Consider the following 22,353-nt stretch of genomic DNA (forward strand, 5'->3'; position numbering starts at 1 on the left):
CAGAGGCAACAGTTTCTAAGCAACGGTCATGTCTTTTCTCAGTAGTGTGATTGCATCACTTAAGGACACAGGTAGGTTGGCCGAGAACGATAGGGTTGCCTTTGTTTTCAGGTGTGAGGCTGCAATATTAGTGGACAACAGTATCGCACTCTAGTCTGGCCTTTCCATTCGCAAAATTCCCGTCAACTCACATGTCACTCCATGTTATGTCTGGGATCAGTCTTCTTGGAGGACATTAGTCATGTTGCAATCAGTAAATATGAAAAGGAGCAGATTATACATTCAGTTCAATTGTTAGCTTTAGGAGATCACTCCTCCCACCTGTAATACCTGGGTGAAGCTGGTCCCCCCTCCAAGTGAAAATGCTGAAATAACACTGCAGATTGTTTGTGCTATGTTTGTGCCAGATTGTGAAGTGAAATTTTCTGTTAATGCTATTATTAAAATAATCGTATAATAATAGCATAATAATAAAATAGAACGTCTGGAACTTTACAAAACAAGTGATTGAAGCTTTAATTTTCACATCACAAATGAGCACAAACAAATTCCTTTCGATTGAGACTACTTTGGAGAAATTTGGACTTGGAGGGGGGGGGGGTATTGAAAATGCATTAGCATTATGAGTATTTAAATTACTCAAAAGCTTTAATAGCACAAACAAACATTTGAAGAGTTCAGTTGCAAAACCCCCTAATTGCCTTTTCAGAAAATAATCTTAATTAATTTTTATTGAATACAAAGCTATCAAAATTGCACATTTTTTAATTTTATTTATGTAATATAACTATTTATATGTATTATCAAGTACATCAATGTAAACCAAACCAACAACGGGGTTCTCTAAAAATTTAGAAGTCCAGGTCTTCAGAAATGGAGTTAGGGGGTTTTGCATCTGAACTCTTCATTTTTACTGCACAATCTGGCACAAACGTAGCACAAACAATCTGCAGTGTTATTTCAGCCTTTTGGGTCTGGGGGGGGGGGTTGGGGGGCAGCTTCACGCATGTACCTGTAATTTCTTGTTAGTTGGTGATTTGAGACCCTCAGTACGAATAAAATTAATATGAGGATATAGTAAGACCTGGCATCTCTTACTCACCACTGCTGTATCCTTCCAAGACTCATCTGGATTATTTTTCCACCGCCGGTTTTTCCTGGTCCCAGTTGAGTAACCGTATAGCACAAATTTTACACAGAAAACAAAAGTACTGAATGTGAATTAAATACCACAGAGAGATTGCAAATTAGCTGAGCCAATTTCACCAAGAGCAGTGTCTTTCCAATTTACTCGGTAAGATACTGACAAATACAGTCTCTAGCAAATACTTAAAGTTTATATTATTCAAAACATGAAAGATGGCCTCCCTCCAAAATGAATATAAACTAGTTCATTTTTTCTTTCTCTGCTAATTGCATTCTTGCGGGTCACATAATAGGAAATGTTATACTCTGTCTAATCTCCGCTGGTTTGGGAATGAATGTCATCCGTGCTTCAAAGGCAGAGAGCCACCCTCCCTAGTTCCACAGATACACCTCAAAACAAAAGAAGAATGAAACCGGGTCATCACCAAATACATCACAATGTGTGTGTGTGTGTGTGTGTGTGTGTGTGTGTGTGTGTGTGTGTGTGTGTGTGTGTGTGTGTGTGTGTGTGTGTGTGTGTGTGTGTGTGTGTGTGTGTGTGTGTGTGTGTGTGTGTGTGTGTGCGCGTGCGCGCGTGCATGCGTGCGTGCGTGTATGTGTGTCTGTTTGTATGACTGTGCGTGTGTGGACTGGAGTCATGCATCTTGTATTATACCGTAGGAAAAGTTGTCTTTTTTTATAAAAAGTACACTGGAGAATGTGTGAAAGAACTTTTTTCAACATTTACCTTTGTTTTTATTTATTTTTCAAGAGTGGTATTTTGTGATGGTATCGGGTTGGCATTTCATTACCTTACCTCGGTCAACAACATGCTTTGGGATGTCAACAAAGGTTTGAACAAATACCTACTTTCTCTTTGTGAAGAGAAAAATATGGCCGCTAGCAATCACCCACACAGACTCTCTCTCTCTCTCTCTCTCTCTCTCTCTCTCTCTCTCTCTCTCCCTCTCTCTCTCTCTCTCTCTCTCACGCACGCATGCAGGCGCGCACGCGCACGCACATGCGCACATGCACACACGCACACATACGCATGCACGTGCACGCACGCAAATGCATGCGGCAGGCACCAGCACGCACATATTCATGTATAGTATGGACACAAGGACACACAAAGAAACACACATATAGTATGAGAGAATGAAACAGAAAGAGACAGAAAACCTGAAGAGAGAAAAATCAATAGAAGGTGAGAGAGATAGAGAGAGAGAGAGAGAGAAAGAGAGAGAGAGAGAGAGAGAGAGAGAGAGAGAGAGAAAGAGAGAGAGAGAGAGACGCAGAGACTGAGAGACACAAAAAAGAGCATCAGACCATGTGAAAGTAGAAGGAGAAAGAAGTAGAGACCTTCCTCTCAGACCTTCTTCTGTCCATCATTCCCTGCTCAAATGAATCATCCAGTACACTTAAGGTGACAGGCCGACAGGCAGACAGGGAAAAACCTTGGAGGAGATGGGGCCCTGCCCTCACCGGATGCGTGACAGTCCCCCAGACAAACAGAGAGGCTCCTTTGGCCCCACAATGCTCCTTGCCACGAGGCACTCGGGGCCCCTGGGACACACTCCAGTGGCTGCCGGGGACCCCAGGGCCAGTCACAGTTCAGGAGGTTACCCACACAACAGATGGCGCATCGTTGGCCACGGCTGGGCAGCCACAGTGTCGGTGCCGGGTTTGTAATCCACCAGCCTGTATCTGCAATCCTCCTCTTGGCAGAGATAAAATGCCACAAGGCTCCTCTGCTTTGTTACTCACCACTACTCTCTATCTCCACTCGATTCCACCCCCCCCCCAATCTCTCCCTCTCTCCCTCTCTCCCTCTCTCGTTCTTGGCTACATCCCAAAGATCCACTGATCCAAAGATCCACTCCAATGAGAATGAGTCTTTTGATTTTTGGAAGTCCTGTGTTGTGTTGCAACAATTGCAACGCTTTCACAAATAATCTGGGATACACGTTAGATCTAATCTTATCTGAGAGACTGAAGGAGAAGAACTTCAAGAACCTCAGGATTATTAGCCTTCTATTTATTCATTTATTTATTTTTCATTAATGTCATTGTTTATCTAACTAAAGTAATTGTTGTAATTGTTGTTGTTATGTAAGTATATTTACAGTTTACTTAATATGAATTAGTACACTTTTATATATGTAACGGAGGCTAACTAGCAGAATTGGCGTGGAACGTTAGTAAACCTCCCTCCTGAAAGCCTCATACAGAGTCGATGCCTTTGGGCTGGGGCACTGGTCCTGTAGTCCAGCGGTATCGTACTGTGCCTCCCATTTCCGAACCGTTAAAGTTGACGAGGTCGCAGGTTTGCAGCCCCGAGGGGGACGAACAGGTGCAGGAAGACCTCCGTCACATATACATAAAATGTTACAATTTATTCTGATGAAGTATTACCTATAATACATTCCAGTACACTGTGGGTATAATATTCATAAAAAAGTGTTCTTCAAAGCAGTATACTCATAGTACACAGTCACAGTCTCAGATCACAGTCACAGTCACAGATTGTACTCACAGTACAATCCAATACTGTTGTCTTTGCTAAGGGAAATGCAGAACAGCTGAGATATAGGCCTCTTACGTAATGCCGGACCGTGGCCCATTCAAACAGTCAGTATTGAAAACATACAGCAACTACAACTGGGAAGCTTCTTTTGGGTTCAATGATGTGTCAAAACCAGCAGCAATCTCTGTGAGTCTCTACATCAAAGAACAGAGCTGACTGTGTCAAAATCTTTGTAATTGTATCTTCACATACACATACAGTGAGTCCAATATGTATTTGATCCCTTGCTGATTTTGTTGGTTTGCCTACTAACAAAGACATGATCAGTCAATAAATGTTATGATAATATGTATTCTAATATGGAGAGACAGAATATCAAAAAGAAAATCCAGAAATTAACTGAAGAGAATATATATTAATTTATTTCCATTTCATCGAGCAAAATAAGTATTTGATCCCCTGCCAACTGATTACAGTTCCGGGCCCACAGGCCAGATGGGCACTTCCGATCAACTTGTCATCTGAATTAAAGACACCTGTACATACTAACATGCATAAAAGACACATTGAATCAGCAGAATCAGTCCATAGTATGAGTGAATCAGTCACACTCCAACCTCACTAGCATGGGAAAGACCAAAGAGTGGTCAAATGATATCAGGGACACGATTTTAGACCTGAACAAAGATTAAATGGGCTGCAAAGTCACAAGAAAGAGACTGGGTATTAATGATCCAGCTGTTGAGGCATTTCTTCCAAAATATGAGGAATACAAAATGACTATCCATCAGCCTGTCTGGGGTTCTATACAAGATTTGACCTTTTGTAGGGATTTGATAATCATGAGAACAGAAAGAAATCACCCTAGAGCTGTACGGGATGAACTAGGCAATGATATCAAAGCTACTGGGACCAAAATCACTGAGAAAACTACTGGTAGCACTTAATGCCACAGAGGTTTAAAATCCTGTAGTGCACACATGGTACCTCTACTTCAGAAGGAACCTGCGCAGTCCCACTTGAGGTTTGCCAACGGACATCAGACTGGTTTAGGATATGATAAGGAGGTGCTGTAGTCAGATGAAACCAAAATCAAGCTGTTTGGCATTATCACAATTCAATGTGTTTTGAGAAAGAGTACCACTGTCTATGATCCCAAGAACACCCTCCTCACCATCATGCATGAAAGTGGTATCATTATGGTTTGAGGGTGTTTGTCTGGCCAAGGCACAGGACAACTTCACATCGTCAATGAATGGATGGAGGGAGACATGTAATGTGCAATCCTGAGTGCAAACGTCCTTCCCTCCACCACTACACTGATGGGTGGGCCATTGTTGGATCTCCCAACATGACAATAATACACAACATACAGTCAAAGCAACGAAGGAATGGCTCAATAAGAAGCATATTAAAGTCGTGAAGTGGCCTAGACAGTCTCCAAATATTAACCCTATAGTAATTCTATGGAGAGAACTGAACCTCCCATTTGCCAAGCTACAGCCACAAACTATTAATGTTTTAGAGATAATGTGCAAAGAGAAATGGGCAAAAATAGTTTCTACTATATGCACAAACATTGTCATTAACTAAAAGAAGCATCTAACCTCAGTGCTAGAAAACTAGGGCTTTGCCACAAAGCACTTTATCTTCTTTAGCTAGAGGGGTCAAATACTTATTACCCTAAATTAAATACAAATAAATTAAAATATATTATTTTAAGTTATTTTCTGGAATTTCTTTTTGATATTCTGTCTCTCCATGTTTGAATACATATTATCATAAATTTATAGACTGATCATGTCTTTATTAGTGGGCAAACGGGCAAAATCAGCAAGGGATCAAATACATATTTGACTCACTGTACAACACATACAACACATAAAACACCTTATGGTTTGTTGTTGTTGTTGTTGTTGCTGTTGTTGTTGTTGTTGCTGTGAGTAATTTAAAGGATCACGTTGAAAGACACAACGTGATGAATATTCAGTCATTGTTTGCGCACAGCGCACATGAAACAAATCCCCAACCTCCAAATGCTGTTGTTCTAATTTATATGCCAATGTTACACAGAGAAGCGCTTTTCACAAATGAACTGGGAAAAGGGCTACATAAACATGGCCTTTGCACGCTGTCTCTGGCGGCATGCTCCAACTCATTTCAGACAAAAAAACAAGTGACATCTCCTCCGTGCCTTCTATCTGAAGGCAACACAGTCATGTTTATCAGCCACCAAATGAGATGGAGTGCTCCGGCGCGGCATTGCTTCAATTACTCGCAGTGAGTTATAATTTAGAGTTAGCTGTGTGTTGAGGCTGGCTGACAGACTGGTTGAGGTGTTCTTCAGGGAAAATTAGCCCTTTTAAAAAAAGTGAATAGAAAGCAATTTGTAAGGCATGCATATGGTTATGTGGGCTTACATAAAGGTGCCTAAAGGAGGGGAGAAGGAATAAAGAATAAATCAAACCAATCGGTGCCTTTTGTTATTTTCAGTAAGTAAAAGTAGTTCGATTTCCAAGAGGAAGGAAAAAAGATATCTGCGGAAAGCAGGAACAACGTGCAATCCATGGAAGAACACAAATCCATGCAATCCATCTTTATTCTGCCTTTTCAGACTGGCAATCTAAGAGGAGGATGCATAGCAACTGGATGTCTCAAACTCACAGTGATCCTGAAGTAGCCCTATGCTATGTATTAGGGACAATTACGCCGACTTGGGAAACAAAAAGAACAATATGGCAATTGACTTGGAATTACAGAATAACAAATGCCAGGAAATGGCACAATAGTAATAACAAATATTAAGCAATGGATGTTATTAGCAAAGGTATCAAATTATGTTTAATCTCCCAAAGGTACTCATCCAAGGTGTAAAAGTATGAGCCAAACTAGAAATAAGCTGAACAAATAATAGGTTCATGAAAAGATGAAGCACGACACCAATTTCACAAAAATTGTTTTTCAAAAATCATATCAGTCCTCTTCAAAAAAGCGTGGCAGTGGAGGTCCATCAGCCCTGGCAGTGCATCAAAAGACCACTTCATAACAGAACTTTAAATCTCGCTGTGTCTATCTTCATGCTTCAAAAACATCCAGAGGGCATCCCCCCTTCATGTGTACCAATCTATTTTAAAGCCAGTAGGCTGAAGTGCACTCGGGCAACACTGTGAGAACCCACCTCTGGCAATGCTCCACTCAGTAATATTTTATTGGGTTTTATGGTTGACAGTATCTTTTGGACTGCAGTAAACAGGTGTTAAATGAGAGATGAAACAGAGGGGTGGAGTGGATGCTGCAGGCAAGAATCCAATTTTTCGATTATATCGAACATGACAACACCTCTTGAATCCTGGCCAACATGTGTTTCTAATCCGCAGTGAGCAGGGGACTTCATAACTTTACAGCGGTCCCTCCAACTTTTAAACCCCCAAGAGGACAGTTTTGTGGAATTTTACTTTTTTTCCCTTCACCTCCCTCAGGTGGACCAAATCACACCCAGAGCTGTACTTAAAGCTTGCCTAATAGGTACCGCCACAAATCCACATGGAATTTATCTGGCTTCCTTTAAGAGAGCCTCGACTGGCTTGGCTTTGATTGAGCTTAACCACCACAGTCTGCAGGCAACGGAGACACCTCGCTTGCCAAGACCTCCTTTGACAGCAGACATCATGATCCGAGATTATACACACACCCATATGCCGAACCCCGACAAGGAAAAAAAAAACACACACAGAGACTCCCAACCCTCCCCATCGGGCAACGCTGGGGAAGATGTGCACAGGCAGGCGGGCGAGCAGGCGGCAAGGCAAGCGCACGACAATTTCTCATCGTCTTCTGAGGGGCCCTTGTTGTGAAGAGTAAGAATTGAGGACAGCCGCCTCATCCATCATCGCAGGAGAGAGATATCTGAGCAGGGGTGAGACGGGCTGGCTGGGCTCTGGCGGGCAGTGATGGATGAGCAGGGTGGTCTGGCCTTTTGAGAAAGAAGATGCCAGAGTTCTCTCTCCAGCCCCGGGGTTCTAAATCAACCTCAAAATCTCCCTCTGTCTCTCACCTTGTCGGCCGCCTTGTTCCAGTCCAGGCAAAAAAAAAAAAATCATGAGCTACGCAAGTGGAGGAGACAAACCCGGCCCTGCCTCTGCCCCCCAGCGTTTTTTTTTCTATTAGGCCGCACAACACTGTGAAATTACAGTAGATGCACAGTAAACTACACTGCAGAGTTGAAGGAGAGAGAGAGATGTGAACACATTTTTGACTGGGTTGCGATTTATCAAGTCTAGGCTATATAAAATGTATCAGTGTTTGCTGTCGTTTTCAAAAGAATGTCACATTAGGCGGGAAAAAAAAGCATGTGACCAGCAGACAAAATGAAATTCTAGTCTTTTATGGCAGTATATGCCATGCTCGAGTGGCTAAGCACTGTTTCTATTCAGGATGTGTATCCGAGCGGTTGGGTTATGTATCACAATGCTCTTGCCCTCCCATGATGGACAGGCGAGTGTGACATGGGGTTTAACAGGGCATGAATGCCAGGCGATTTGGCATGCCCAGCAGAGCATAATGTTACATGTCAAAGAGATTGATTGTCATTCAATTAAAGTCACATCCAAAAATGGTGCCTGATACTGTTGGAAAATGGAGGGCCAATGCTGGCAACTGGCGATTGTATAAATGGGTATTTTATACAGAGGTGAAATGGAGACGTAAACATTGGAAATAAAACAGGCACCAAATTTGGCACAAAATTGTTCACCAAAGGTGCATATTAGGAATAATTGTATTTGTGTATCATTTGTTTATGTGCTGTCATTTCATGTTTTGTGTTATTGTGTTAGGGAGGTGGAGAGGATCCTAGTCTTCAACACAGCACAGAGAATTGGTTGGGATGGGATGCGGATGTGAAATGCACTATATGCAGCTGATGAGAAATACAGAGAAAAGAAAATGTGTATAATTCTGTTTTTTAGATATATATGGTGTATTCAATGGAATGTTCCAACTGAATTACAGGGTATACAGTACATGCTTGGCCAGGCTACATACATGCACCGGGAACACTGTGGCAAATAATGTAATGCAAATTGGAAATGTGTGAAGTAAATTATTCTCAGACGTACCACACTGGAACTTGTTGATTCAGCACTTCCGTGGATTTACGCCGCTCCTTAAGAGTTAATGAAGACTAAATGATTTCCATAATAGTTATGTTTCTCCAAGGGGTTTTAATTCACGCACGTGGTGAATTGCTTTATTTCACTTCATCACTGATTGTAATTTTGTCCATGACCTATGAGCCTCTAGCGACTTGATTTAAGGTCCTTATGAATCCCAGGGCTGGGAAGATGTCAACACAAGATTTCATGCAAACTGACTCAGCGAAGTGTTTTTTTTTTCAGAGCAAAATGTAATTAACTACCTGAATAAACATATGAACATTAGACTCACCTCCCTTACTACCACAGCAGCATGTGCAGTGCCCCAGGGGAAGGTGCATGGGAAGTGGTGCCTGCCCAGTACATGAATAAACCTAACAACGAAATTGCATGTATCAGGTCTATTTCCGCAATACCCTCATTCACTTCACAAAAGACACCTGGGATGAATTTGGGAGCAGACTCTGCCAGAAGAAATAAACATGATGCCTTTCTGATTAGTGTTTTAATGAGAGATCATGAGGCTGTTCTGATGGCAGGAATGATTATAGCATGTTGATGATGGTGACATGTCTTCGCCAACATGGACATGTGTGATATGGAAGGCTGATGCCACAGGCAGGCCAAGCTTTCAACGTTTTATGGAAGGAATTTAAGACCGTGTTTCCCGCTCTGTGCTCAATGACTCTGATGCCACAGCAGACATCACATGCATTTACCTTCACTTTGGTACACATCATGCGCTCGCCTGGCCTCTCTTTTCCAGCAAAGAGCTGAATTGTGTCACATTGTCACTGGGAAACAGGAAACACATTTTAGTCCAACGAATAAAGCAGTCTGTCTAAAAATGGGTGCCGATGAATATTCATGGCCTCGTGTGCTCCAACAAATGGGCTGTAGCATCTTTTTCTGGCTCAGCAGACAGGCGGCAGGCCTCCTTTTGTGTGTTAACTGCATTTGGCTGATTGTGTTTTGCAGTTTGTGAATGGGCCCGTGCGTAGAGAGGCTGGCACACACTTAAAGGCAGAGTCTAATCCTCTCGCCATGGAGAGGAAGAAGATGGCTTGAACGCGCTGTGGGAGATAGTTGATATACTATGCAGTCACTTGGTATCCTTCGAATTCACCACCAACAAGGAATATTCCCTATTGAAATGTGGTCCTAGCATATGCAGCAGAAGATGCGTGTTGATATCCGTGTGATTCTCCTGATACACAGTACACTACTGCAGACTCTTACTATGGTAGTGAAAGTAGTAGCATATATAGAGTAATAATATATCACATACTTGATACATGATTAGGTCCTCTTAGAGGCTACGTACAGCATGTACATTGAAATGCATGTAATACACATTGCATACAGGAAGCAAATGAGCATCATGTTTTCTATCAAAGACATGCCTCTTCATGCCTTTATTTACGACAATCGTATCTTGCGGGAATATACAGTTAGTTCTACACTTGTGAGCGACACAGCCTCGTACTGAGAGTCTATTGCATTCTATGTATACCATTATAAAAAACGTATTAAAACATACACATGCTTTCACATCTCTACACTCAGACGCAGGCAGGCAGATTGAGCAATTAACCTGTTCAAACATGACGTTATAAATTTGCTGTTACCAAAATGCCGATGGCATAGTGCATTACTACAGGCCCTCTGTTATGTCATAGTAGAGTAATACTATGGTAATTAACCTTTCAATGACTTTTACAGCGTGCCACTGGTGGTACAGTGTGCATTATGCACATTATAGGGCTACACCTCTGAGAAAAAGACAAACAATCCGGTATCATGTCACTATAAAAAATCCCCACTTTAGATGTTTTTATCAACCAACGAATGCTTTTTAGTAGTGTTAAGTTAAGTAATGTTAAAGGGACACTGTGCAGGAAATGGTCAAAAAAGGTACTGCAACTATACTGCTCTGGGCTGGGCTATACTGAAACTGGGCTGCCTATTGCCAAATTTGATTTTTACATGAGAGTTTACTAAGTAATAAACAAATATGTTCTAGTACAGTCATTTTTGCAGCTAAAAATGGCTATTTTTGGAAATTCAAAATGGCGGAACATGGAGAAGATCCCCCTTTTCATGTATGAAAAGTGCAATTTTACCAGTCATAATGAATACTTAGAATTTGATGCTGGTGGTAAGTATTCATGAAAAAGGTAACATGAATGGGCAGCATTAATTCTGGAAATAAACAACTAAAAAACTCACACAGTGTCCCTTTAACTAACTCTATACACACCAAACCAAACCTGCCAAACATTGGCGACCTCCAACTGTTCATCAAAGCGGTGAGTGAGTGTTGGAGACAAACAGAAAAAGGGAAAAAGAGAAAAGAAAAAAATAATTTTTTTGCCCTCCCGGGCGGCAACACTGTAGAGGCAGATTGTTATGAAAGTAAATGTTTTTTTTTTCTCTATCCGCAAACCCTCACCACCATCACAATCACCACACCCCACCTCACCCCGGCTCCCGCCCCACTCCACCCTCCTTCTCTCAAGGTTATCAGAGGCATGCACGGGCCCTCCTCACCACGGGGCTTCTTGTTTTCAGGACATTGTGTGAGAGGAATGAAAGAGATCCTATCAGGCCCCGCTGCTGCTGCTGCTGCTGCTGCTGGATCGCTGTGTGTGCTCTCATAATGCAGCTGTCAAGAGTCCAATACGCTCGCTGTACTCAGGATATATTAACTCTGATATATGTCCTAATACAAATAAATAAAAACTGCCATGCGTGCTGCTCTTTGTCGCCACTTCTATAGTGTTTCATTCCATGGAAGGGGGGTTTTCTTTTCAAAGCATGATGACATATGTACACAGTTGTTCAGCTGTGTGTGTGAGAGAAATGCCACAGCAACTCAGCATATCACCAGTATACGTACAGACACACTGTAAACTGTGTGGTCTATTCATTCTGTTCAAGCAGAGGAGTATTTAACTGTACAGTCAGTTACACAAAAGCCTATCTTAGAGTAGCATTTATAAGATGTTTTCGAGTACATAGCAGTGTTGATTCAGTAATCATAGAGTCAAATTTAACCATTTTCTAGATGCCCCTACTCTCTGAGTGCTGAAATAACACTATAAAATATTACTGTGTTGTTGAGTTCCAACAAATGGCCCTCTGTCTTTGTCCCATCACTGTAGACTGGAAGCTTTCTGGGGCTGCAGTGTGGGTGTATTTTGCCAGAGGCGGCTTCCACTTTTTTCATGATAATCGATAGGTCCATCTAAGCAATGCAAGAGTGAGCATGTTATTGCAAAATGCAAGGCTAAGATAGTGATTTTGTGATTTGGTAGGGGGCGAGCACAATCACAGAGCAATGCGGCAAAAAGTGGCTTGGAAAAGCAATTCATTGCCAAGTGATGTGTGGCCTCTCAGAATAGCAGGTGGAGGACTGGCCACCCTAAAGGTAAAAGTATGTAATTGTAGTGGCTTATTTTCCAAATGCATGCTGCCCATTTACAAACTAGATCTTATCATAAATGTTTACCATGTATTAAACTTATACTACTTGTCTGACCAACAGCATTGCAGCCAACAAGACTGCTTACAGGACATGGAGAAGATCCACCCATTCATGTATGAAAAGTTCAAATTTCCGAGGCATAACGCATACTTAGAAATTGATGGTGGTGGTAAATATTAATGAACAAAAGAACATTTGAGAATATTCAGCATACATTATAGAAATACAGTTATAACAAAAATTACATACTCTACCTTTAAGGAGGACTATGACAATACAACACATACGTATTCCCTGATAACATGATGTCATTTGAAATCATCATCAGTACACAACAATATTGCCACTCGATATACAGTTCCTTCACCCTAGCCTGGGATCACTGCACAATGCAAGCAGAGCGTATGAGTTGTTGACCACAACTCATCACAACAACGTCAAACAGAAATGAAATGATCAGCACACCACACTGTACCATGTTTTACCTCCATAATAATAGCATGATTGTCTGTAGGACGTTTCCAAACTGCTCAATAATAAATAACCAATGTGCGCCATCAGCACTTGAAATTTGAAACTTTCGATATGTACATCTTGATGCTCTACATTGGCCAATGTGCTAATAGTATACTGACAATGGTTTCAGCACCATGGACAGCGGTCACCATAAAAGTCAGCAACACAGGCCTACCCATTGACTCTATTCTACTCTCATCTATTGACATTCTGCAGACTATGGAGAGGAGATTTTGCACAACAGACCTTGTGTTTTGTTCTGTTGGTAAATAACTTTGCATATTTATGCATTTACTTCAAGGTCAAAGAACTGAAAAGGTGGAAGTGCTCACAACTTTATTGCTGTAAGTGAATTTGTTATATTCTCTTTTTTAAAGAAATTGTACTTTTATATGTTTTGGAGCTTTTTACAGTGCCCCTCTCTAGCCCTTGATGCCACAATGCAGAATGTGAGACTAAAGAGAGAAAGGGAGAAGGGCTGTTGCTGAACCATTCCCACCCTAGCAAGGATTTACCACATTTGTCCTTAATAAGTACTGCTGAGGACAGGCAGAGAGACAGGCAGACAGACAGACAGACAGACAGGCAGGCGCACACACACACACACACACACACACACACACACACACACACACACACACACACACACACACACACACACACACACACACATACATGCACAAGCACGTCTGTCAAGCACACGGTTTCTCACACATGTAGACACAGAAACACACACACACACACAGACACACACGCGCGCGCGCACACACACACACACTCACACACACAGACACACACACGTGAGCACGCACGCACACACACACACACACACACACACACACACACACACACACACACACACACACACACACACACACACACACACACACACACACACACACACACACACACACACACACACACACACACACACACACACACAGCCCTGCCTGTCAGACAGCTCCGAGAGCCAGATCATGTCTTGGGGCCGAGCAGTCCGAGCAGTTGGTCTAATTAACCTTTCTGTCGTGCTCTCTCATTAATGTCAATAGAGCAGTGTCACCCGAGACTGGGCCGAGAGCCGGAGAGTTCCGGGCCAAAGGTCACCATGCAGAAGCCGAATCTAAGAGGTTCAAATTCAGATGGAGACTATGATATCCATCACCCCGCCCGCCCGGGTGCCAGTCTGTCCTGCAGTGGACTTACGGAGGGATTGGGGTGCAGGATCACACAGGTTCGAGACAAGGCCTTCCATTATTGCAAGTGCAGAATGCACCCCACCAAAACCCAAAACCCAGACTGAGGTCACAGTTATGCAGTACCATCGTACTAGACTGTAAAGTAATTGACTGCCAGTGTTTGTCTGCAGTGTAGGGGGGTCATATGAGTCTGGCATCACTGCCAGTGCAATATGGACTCCAAATGCCAAAATATTGTCAAAGTTTTGCAGTATAGTCTGGCTACTATACAGTGAATTAATTTTAGCCAGATGTTTAGTCATTGTTTTGTATTGCAAATCATCCTGTTGGAGGAATAAAATGAAATGTGAAGGTACCCATCACTAAGGTAACGTCATTATTGTCTCTGTCATTGCAGGTCACTCTGGTTGGTGGGTTTCCCTTTTCAACAAAGCACATAATATAAGCCATGTACTGTATTAGCTGGCTCAGTGACAAAAAGTGTATAAAATTGAAGAGTTCAGATGCGAAACCCCCTAAGTGCCTTTTCAGAAAATAATCTTAATTAATTTGTATTCACTACAAAGCTATCAAAATTGCGTATTTTTATATTTTATTCATGTAATATAACTATTTATATGTATTATCAAGTACATGAATGTAAACCAAACCAACAATGGGGTTCTCTAAAAATATAGAAGTGTAGGTCTTCAGAAATGGAGTTAGGGGGTTTTGCATCTGAACTCTTCAATTGCAGTCATAGATTAATATGTTAGAAACTATCTGATTATGCCGTTGTGTCTTCCAGATTGGACATAGGGAATCAATCAATATGCCATGCTCAAACATTTAGTCCTGACATTGATTTCTGTTGTGAATTTTTACTGTGTAACAAGGATGAAGTGTTGTGCTCAGCATGACCCATGATAAAAAAGGAATGAACAGTGGACAGAAGCACACTTTGCCCTGCAGATCCCTGAAGCTGATAACACCAGCAGTTGAGCAATTGTTAGTTGAAAAATGGTAGGGAAGCAGGAAAAGAGAGGATGATACAGTGAAGGTGAGGTCTGAGCACATAGTTTTTATGCTCTTAGAATGAAGACACAACACAAAACCTGAGGCATTCTGAAAACATTGGTTATATTGGGATTTGCTCTGTATTCAAAAAATGGTGAATACTAAATACAAGAGGCTACACAGTATGTTGTATGCTATTTAGTCAGACACACTTATTTTTCCCCATTCCAGGCACACACCATGCACCAACACACCATGTTGAACCTTGTGAGAAGCAATCAAGGAAACATGGCGTAAAATCAGTGGCTCCAACTGCACCTACACACAATGAACCTTACATGTGTGTGTGTAATAGTCAGTACAATAAAATAACTTTTCAGGGAACCATATAGGGTGCCACAAGTGTATCAGGCTGCACAAAACGTTTTATTTTGCTGATTGGTCCTGGTCCAATTTAACACCTGAATATAATCAAGCATGCACTCATAACTGAGTGGCTCTTGCATTCATGTAAAACAAAAAAAGACAAGCACTCACTTACATTTATATGACCAACTGGACGGCTGTGTTGTGTGTGAGTGGCTATGTGAAAAGACAATTGAAGCTTTTTTTCACCAATATATTGCGCTTTCCACAACACACTCGCATGCCATTAGCAAAGTCAATTAACACATTTTGGCCAAGTGGAGGAAATGCTTTCACACACACACACACACACACACACACACACACACACACACACACACACACACACACACACACACACACACACACACACACACACACAATCCTGATACTTGTGGAAGGCAGACCGCAGGTCCGGCCCAAGGCATAAGCTAACTATGCAGTCGCTTTGGGCCCCCACGCCACTAGGGGTCCCCCATTAGCCCAGAATAATGAGGAAGGAAGAATTGGACACTTACATTAATATCAATGCCACATGTATCAAGCATGTTCAGTCTGCTAAATGTAATAGGCCTAATGAAATAATGTTTTAAGTGGCTAAATTGCTTTAACAAAAATTCTATTTAAGTAATGTGGACGCTGAATGTTGTTGTTTTGTCGCACATGAATTAAATGTTTCTAATTTATTTAGCATATTACTAACATCTAAATGATCAAACCCCTAAAAGAGGGCTTTGCAACCCCTGTGATTGTTAGTGGACCCACTTCGGGGGATCCCGACCTCCAGGTTGGGAATCACTAACCTATATGAGTACAGAGCATGTGGTGCTGAGTAGGTGGTGGTATGGGGGGGGGCCTGGTGAAATTTTGCTCAGGGCCCCATTAATGCTCAGGCCGGCCATGACAGACCGTGTGTAGCCTCACAATAGTTCTGTACTACTACTGGACCGACTCTGTCTTCAGAAGGCAATTTCAAATTCACCCACAGCCTTTTGTAACACATGGTTCATGCCATTCTGCTAACAACAAAACTCATCTGTTAAGGTGTCGCAGAAGGGGTTAAACATGCACATGCACAATAATATGGAGGTCACGGTTGTTGGTAGCGGGTGAACGAGTCCTTGAAAACACAGGCGGTGAGTTACCCACAAACACAACGTCAATCTGTGCCCCGGTCGTCCCAAGTCACGCATGGCGGCAGACAGAGAAATGACTGTAAACACACTCCACCCTTATTGCTGCTCCCCACCTTTGTATGTGTGTGCGTGTGTGCAGAAGAAGATGATGGATCATATGGCGAGGCCTGTGCCTCGTGAAGACGCCGGCAGCTGTTTCCTGTGCCATTTCCTTCCCCTGCCCATGAGTCATTACGAGACCTTTGCTCCAATCCCTCCCCAACACCTGCACCGAACAGGTGTGCTGCCACGACCCGCTTCCTCCACGAGCTGCCATATGTACTGTGTGGATGTATGTGCCAGTGCAGCCCCCTCATCCTCTATCTCTTGCTCTCTCTCTCTCTGGTTGTCATCAGCATTATAACCCCATAGCCACTACCACAGCAAAATGTTACAACCTTAGCACAAACGCTAGTGAGACATATCCGTTGATTCTACTAGCCATATCAAATGAAAAAAAAATGTATGTGCTCTCTCTCTCCCTCGACAATAAATACAAACATCCACACACCCTCCATCTCCACACACCCTCCATCTACCTATCTCTCTCTCTCTCTACACACACACACACACAAATTGACCCCCCCACACACACACACACACACACACACACACACACACACACACACACACACACACACACACACACACACACACACACACACACACACACACACACACACAAACACACACACACACACTCAGTCGTCAGATGACAGCTGAGGCCAATCCTTGATCCACAGTGTATTGCAGTAGGTGCACATGTAGACTGTTGTCCTGGAGATTGTGGTTTGGTTTTGAGGAGATGTTTTAGTGGTGCTCTCCTTCCTCAGTAGCCTTTTTGTTTCTGCAGCACGGTGGGGGTCCTCTTCCATGTGATGAACCCTCATGAACCATCCCTCTCCACTCATGTCTTTGGAGGGCAGCCTCCTCCCAGTTATTGACGTTGAAACAACACTTTCAGAGATTTTATCATGCCTCTTCTGCCCTCCTTGGGTATGCTTTCCATCCTTTAGTTGGCCATACAGAATCTGTCCTGGAAGGTGATTGTTGGACATGCGTACTACATCGCCTGTCCATCGTATCAGGTGCTTAGCAATAGTTGAGGTGATGCTTGGGATGTTGGACACTGAAATTGGTCAGTCTATCTTCCTGGCTTATCATGAGAATCTTGTGTAGGCATCGCACACGCACACACGCACACACACACACACACACACACACACACACACACACACACACACACACACACACACACACACACACACACACACACACACACACACACACACACACACACACACACACACACAGGCGATAGAGTTGACTTTGACAACAAAACATTGTTTTCGTGTGATTCACGGTGACATACAGTGACAACCTGTGGGGCACAAATGCTGAGATGAGGATGCTCACTTTGCTGTGTTTTGCCTGGCGATGACAGGACTTTGCTCAGAGGGGCATGATACGACTGCGGATCTGTAATGAGTCATCCTCTGCTTCATGTGTCAGCGCACGATGCATGGAAAATGATTCAGTCTTTGTTCAGAATGATTTGACCATAAAGCCGTAACATACACAAAAAGCCAACCGAGTATAAATATGAATCACCCTAGGCAGTTTCCCATGGCACTATATGCCGGCTCTAAGAATCTGGAGAAGTTATGACTAATCTTGCTCATGCTTAGTAATGCAAATATTTCATTGCAAAAATAGAGAAAGGTGGTAACAGTACTTAACTATTCATAGTGGGAAACAAACGATCCCATTATTGGCACATGAGCCACTTCCCTGCTGTTTCTAATGCACTGCTAAACCTGTTTAAAAACACAATTTGGTGAGAAGTTAATTGCTGGTAAGTTTTTGATTTAAACAACTGAACTTTATTCATGCTGTTTTTTATTTTTTCATTTTATTTGTAAAAGTGCTTTCACAACAACATGTGTCTCTCCACCTGGCGTATAGAGGGTGCCAATGTCTTTTTGGACGAGCGTTGCAATATTTTTTATCCAATTGCAATAGAACCTAAGCCAATAAAACAAACACAATGAATGAAATGTAACGACATGTTAAAAAATAACACTTTTCAATATCTCTGTCTACTGTGACATAATAATTCAACTAAAACTGTGACTACATAACAACCGTGTGTGTGTGTGTGTGCGTGAGAGAGAGAGAGAGAGAGAGAGAGAGAGAGAGAGAGAGAGAGAGAGAGAGAGAGAGAGAGAGAGAGAGAGAGAGATGGAGCGAGAGAGAGAGAGAGAGATGGAGGGTGTGTGGATGTACGTATGTATTTATTTTCCAGAGGGGGTGGTTATTCCATGTTCCGTCCTTCCTGAAGGCCCTCAATCCTCATGTCATCAATTAGAGTATAGCAAGCAGTGTATACAGTAATCTTTATCTGCTCCACCCCCATCACCTCTCCTCCTCAGCCAGCAGAAAAACTCAGAAGGTGGGAAAAAATGTGAGTAGTTCTGGCCACCATGGACAACCGTTTCCGAAAATCAATGAATCCCAGCCTAGTGGCCCCGGAGAGCCATAATGACTGGATAATGGTAGATACATACAGTACTGCTGCTCCTGAGCCACTTTGACCTTGAAGACAGGATATTGAACCTGACATGCTCTTTTATAAAGGATGGATCTGATTAGTTGTTGACTGTCTGTCTGCCTCCTGTGCTGGCTGACTGGCAACCACATGGATCTGTGCTTGTCCATTAGCAGTAGTGTATGGCCACACAGACATGCCACAATCTCACCTGAGAGATAGTCTATGACATTACATTGTATTACATTGCACTTAGCTGAAGCTTTCATTTTATTCAAAGCGACTTATTCATTTTCAGGGTATTAGTTACTTGCCTGGCTCTTGCCCGACCTGTAGTTCCGCACAGCTTTGTGAGCTCCACTACTAGGTCTGGGAGCATGTAGCAGGATTCCATTTCTTCAGTCAAAAAAATTATCACAGCATTTATTGCTTCAATATCAACACATTCTTTCAAAACCATTTTCTGTTGATCTCTAAAGCGTCAATATGGTCTATAATATGACCTGTGACTCCTCAATGTGAGCTGGCAGTGATATTGAAGTGATAAATGCTCGGCATTATTTTTTGAGTCCAGAAATTGAATCCTGCCACATGCTCCCAGACCGATGTGTGTGTTTGGAGTGCCACCAGGGGGCTCCAGAGCACACACATGGAGGTCTGGTAGGAACCAGGCTAATTGGTTACAGGCCCTGGAGCAATGTGGGGTTTGGTGCCTTGCTCAAGGGCAGTTAAGCCATGGATGGAGATACATCTGGAGAGGTCAGGGGGAATTCGAACCAGCAACCCCTATAATGAAAGACCAACTCTCTAACCACTAGGCCACGGCTGCCCCATAGACATAGATTTAAACAAACGGTGGAGCATGGAGGTTGGGGGAAAAGAGTAGGCCATGTCCACCTTTTGATGCAGTGAGCTGGGGGAAAAAAATGAATGTATGGATGAGAAATAGGATATGTTATTTTCTGAATAGCAGATTGCTTCTTTACAGGGGAAGGTATGCAACTACGGGCAAATGAATGGAAACTAACAGCCTAGTGCACACAGTATAATGGTGCTGGAATGTCAATTGCCTTTAGTCCTGGGAACAAAGTGCAATGCAAATAGATTGCGCTAATAAATTATGTTAAAATTCAGTAACTGCAACCCTGTGTGTCTAAGTGCTTTCTTAGCAGTTCCAATCTTCTGTGAATTACAGTAATGTGACTGTCTCTGTGGGCGTTTTGTTGTTTGGTGGATGTGAGAGAATGTGATGTGTGCTTGTGTTTCACAATAATAATAATCTAATACTACATTGTAATGCACATACAAAATGATTGCACATTATCTCTAATTAGGTATTTCTGTTAGTGTAATCTAATATACAGCTACTTCTTAGTTTAATCTTGTGGCTAAATGCTGCTTTGGGCATTTAGTTTACACTTTGGGGACCGAAAAGGGAAGTACATCTTTCTTAAAATACCTTTCAGTGGAGTTGTGTTCAAAATAAAAATTCAAATGTTGAAAGTACAACAACAGAGTTAACAGATCTTCAAAGGTCTTATCCAAGTTTCTCATCCAAAGTTTAATGAGTTTACTTGGACTGTTACCCTGAGCCAAAGTTTAGCAGTAATGAGTTTACACTTATTAAACCTCTGCCCAAGAGGTTATGCTGTGTTATGTTATGCTATCTCATGTCTGTCTGCCTGTCTGTCAGTCGCTGAACAAATGTGATGATAGAATTGTATTGAGATTATGTTGATAATTCCATTGAAGAGTATTCGTGTTATTGCATTGGAGGGTGGTTTTTTTATGTTACAGTAAATACTATACAAAGTTTTATGTTTTATGTTAAGAAAAAGAAGGCTAAGGTCCGGTGCTCTAGAGGAGCAACCTACAGATTCTCACGCCATGCTTACGGTGTACAATACTCAATGTCAAAAATCAAGAGAAAGAAAAGAAATCCAGGCACATACAGTACCACAAAACCGAGGGTCAAATCATGTAATTTTCCATGAAATTCCACACAGGAATCAGTTGGTTCACTACACCATCTTTAAAAATTGTATAAATGTTTATCTTCAGTCAATACTCAGCAATACCTTAATAATTCTTCTCAGTTACGTATATCACCAATATTGTACAACAAGGTGGTAGAAGAAAAAATCTTTAGGGCCACTTCATTAGCATAGAGCTCTTTAAAGGAACAGTCCACCGTGTTTCAATTATAATGTATGCACTTCTCTTACTGTACCTGAGATGAGCTCCTACCGACCTGCCTCATCCTCAGACGCGGCCCCAGTCAGCAACTCGCGCGGCACAAACTCGTTAACATTAGCTTGGCTCAGCTTTGCCTTGGGGAGCATTGGGTGCCTTAACCAGGGGGGCAGGATTTGGCTGGTTAGCTTCGCCGATTAGCAAGTTGCCATTTTCGCACTTCCGACATTCACTTCGCTCATGATGATTGGTGGATACGCGAGTTTAGTGTTGGGCGCACAGACCTTTACAGGTCTGTGGTTGGGCACCTCCATGCATCCAATGCCCGTCTTCCATATAGCTTTTAACGTGGCACGTAATTGGCTGAGTAAACTGTCGAGGGAAATAACTCCATTTTGGAAGCTGAAAAAACGTTACATTTCGGCTGAATTCACTAGCCTAGCATTTCCTATCAAAATGACTGGAGGCAGGACTTATTCACTCTCTCCAGTTCTTATACTACCTCTATGGCCTTAACATAGAAGCGACCAAATTCGTCTACATGTTCCCTATTTAAACACCCTTGCATGACTACTGTAGTTAACCGATCTAAAAGTAGTTGCACCAAATTACACATGGTGATTTTCTATCTAGATAAAGAAATGGCTCTGTAATGAAAGACACACAGTAACACATTCTGAGAACATCAATTTTGTGCAATGATATCTTCACTCCTAGTCCCCTTCACTCAATAAATATTATGTCCATTTTATGACTGTTGCCACTAAGTAACATTTGGCTATATTAAAGACAACCCATACAATGTCAACTTTTCATGATCATCAAATGTTTATGACACTGACATAATGTTTATGACTCATCCATGACTGAAATAGTTTTGACACTATTATGTTATGCATATGATGCTTACAGTCTAACCCAATATTCCATTATATCCTTGAACATAGCCTCTCTAGATCACTTTTCCATTTGTCAAGAACTAGACATTGATGCACTTAAGTATCATACTGTATTCATTTTAGCACCTGC

This window comes from Engraulis encrasicolus, chromosome 4 (assembly GCF_034702125.1).
Source record: "Engraulis encrasicolus isolate BLACKSEA-1 chromosome 4, IST_EnEncr_1.0, whole genome shotgun sequence".
NCBI classification, from domain to species: Eukaryota; Metazoa; Chordata; class Actinopteri; order Clupeiformes; family Engraulidae; genus Engraulis; species Engraulis encrasicolus.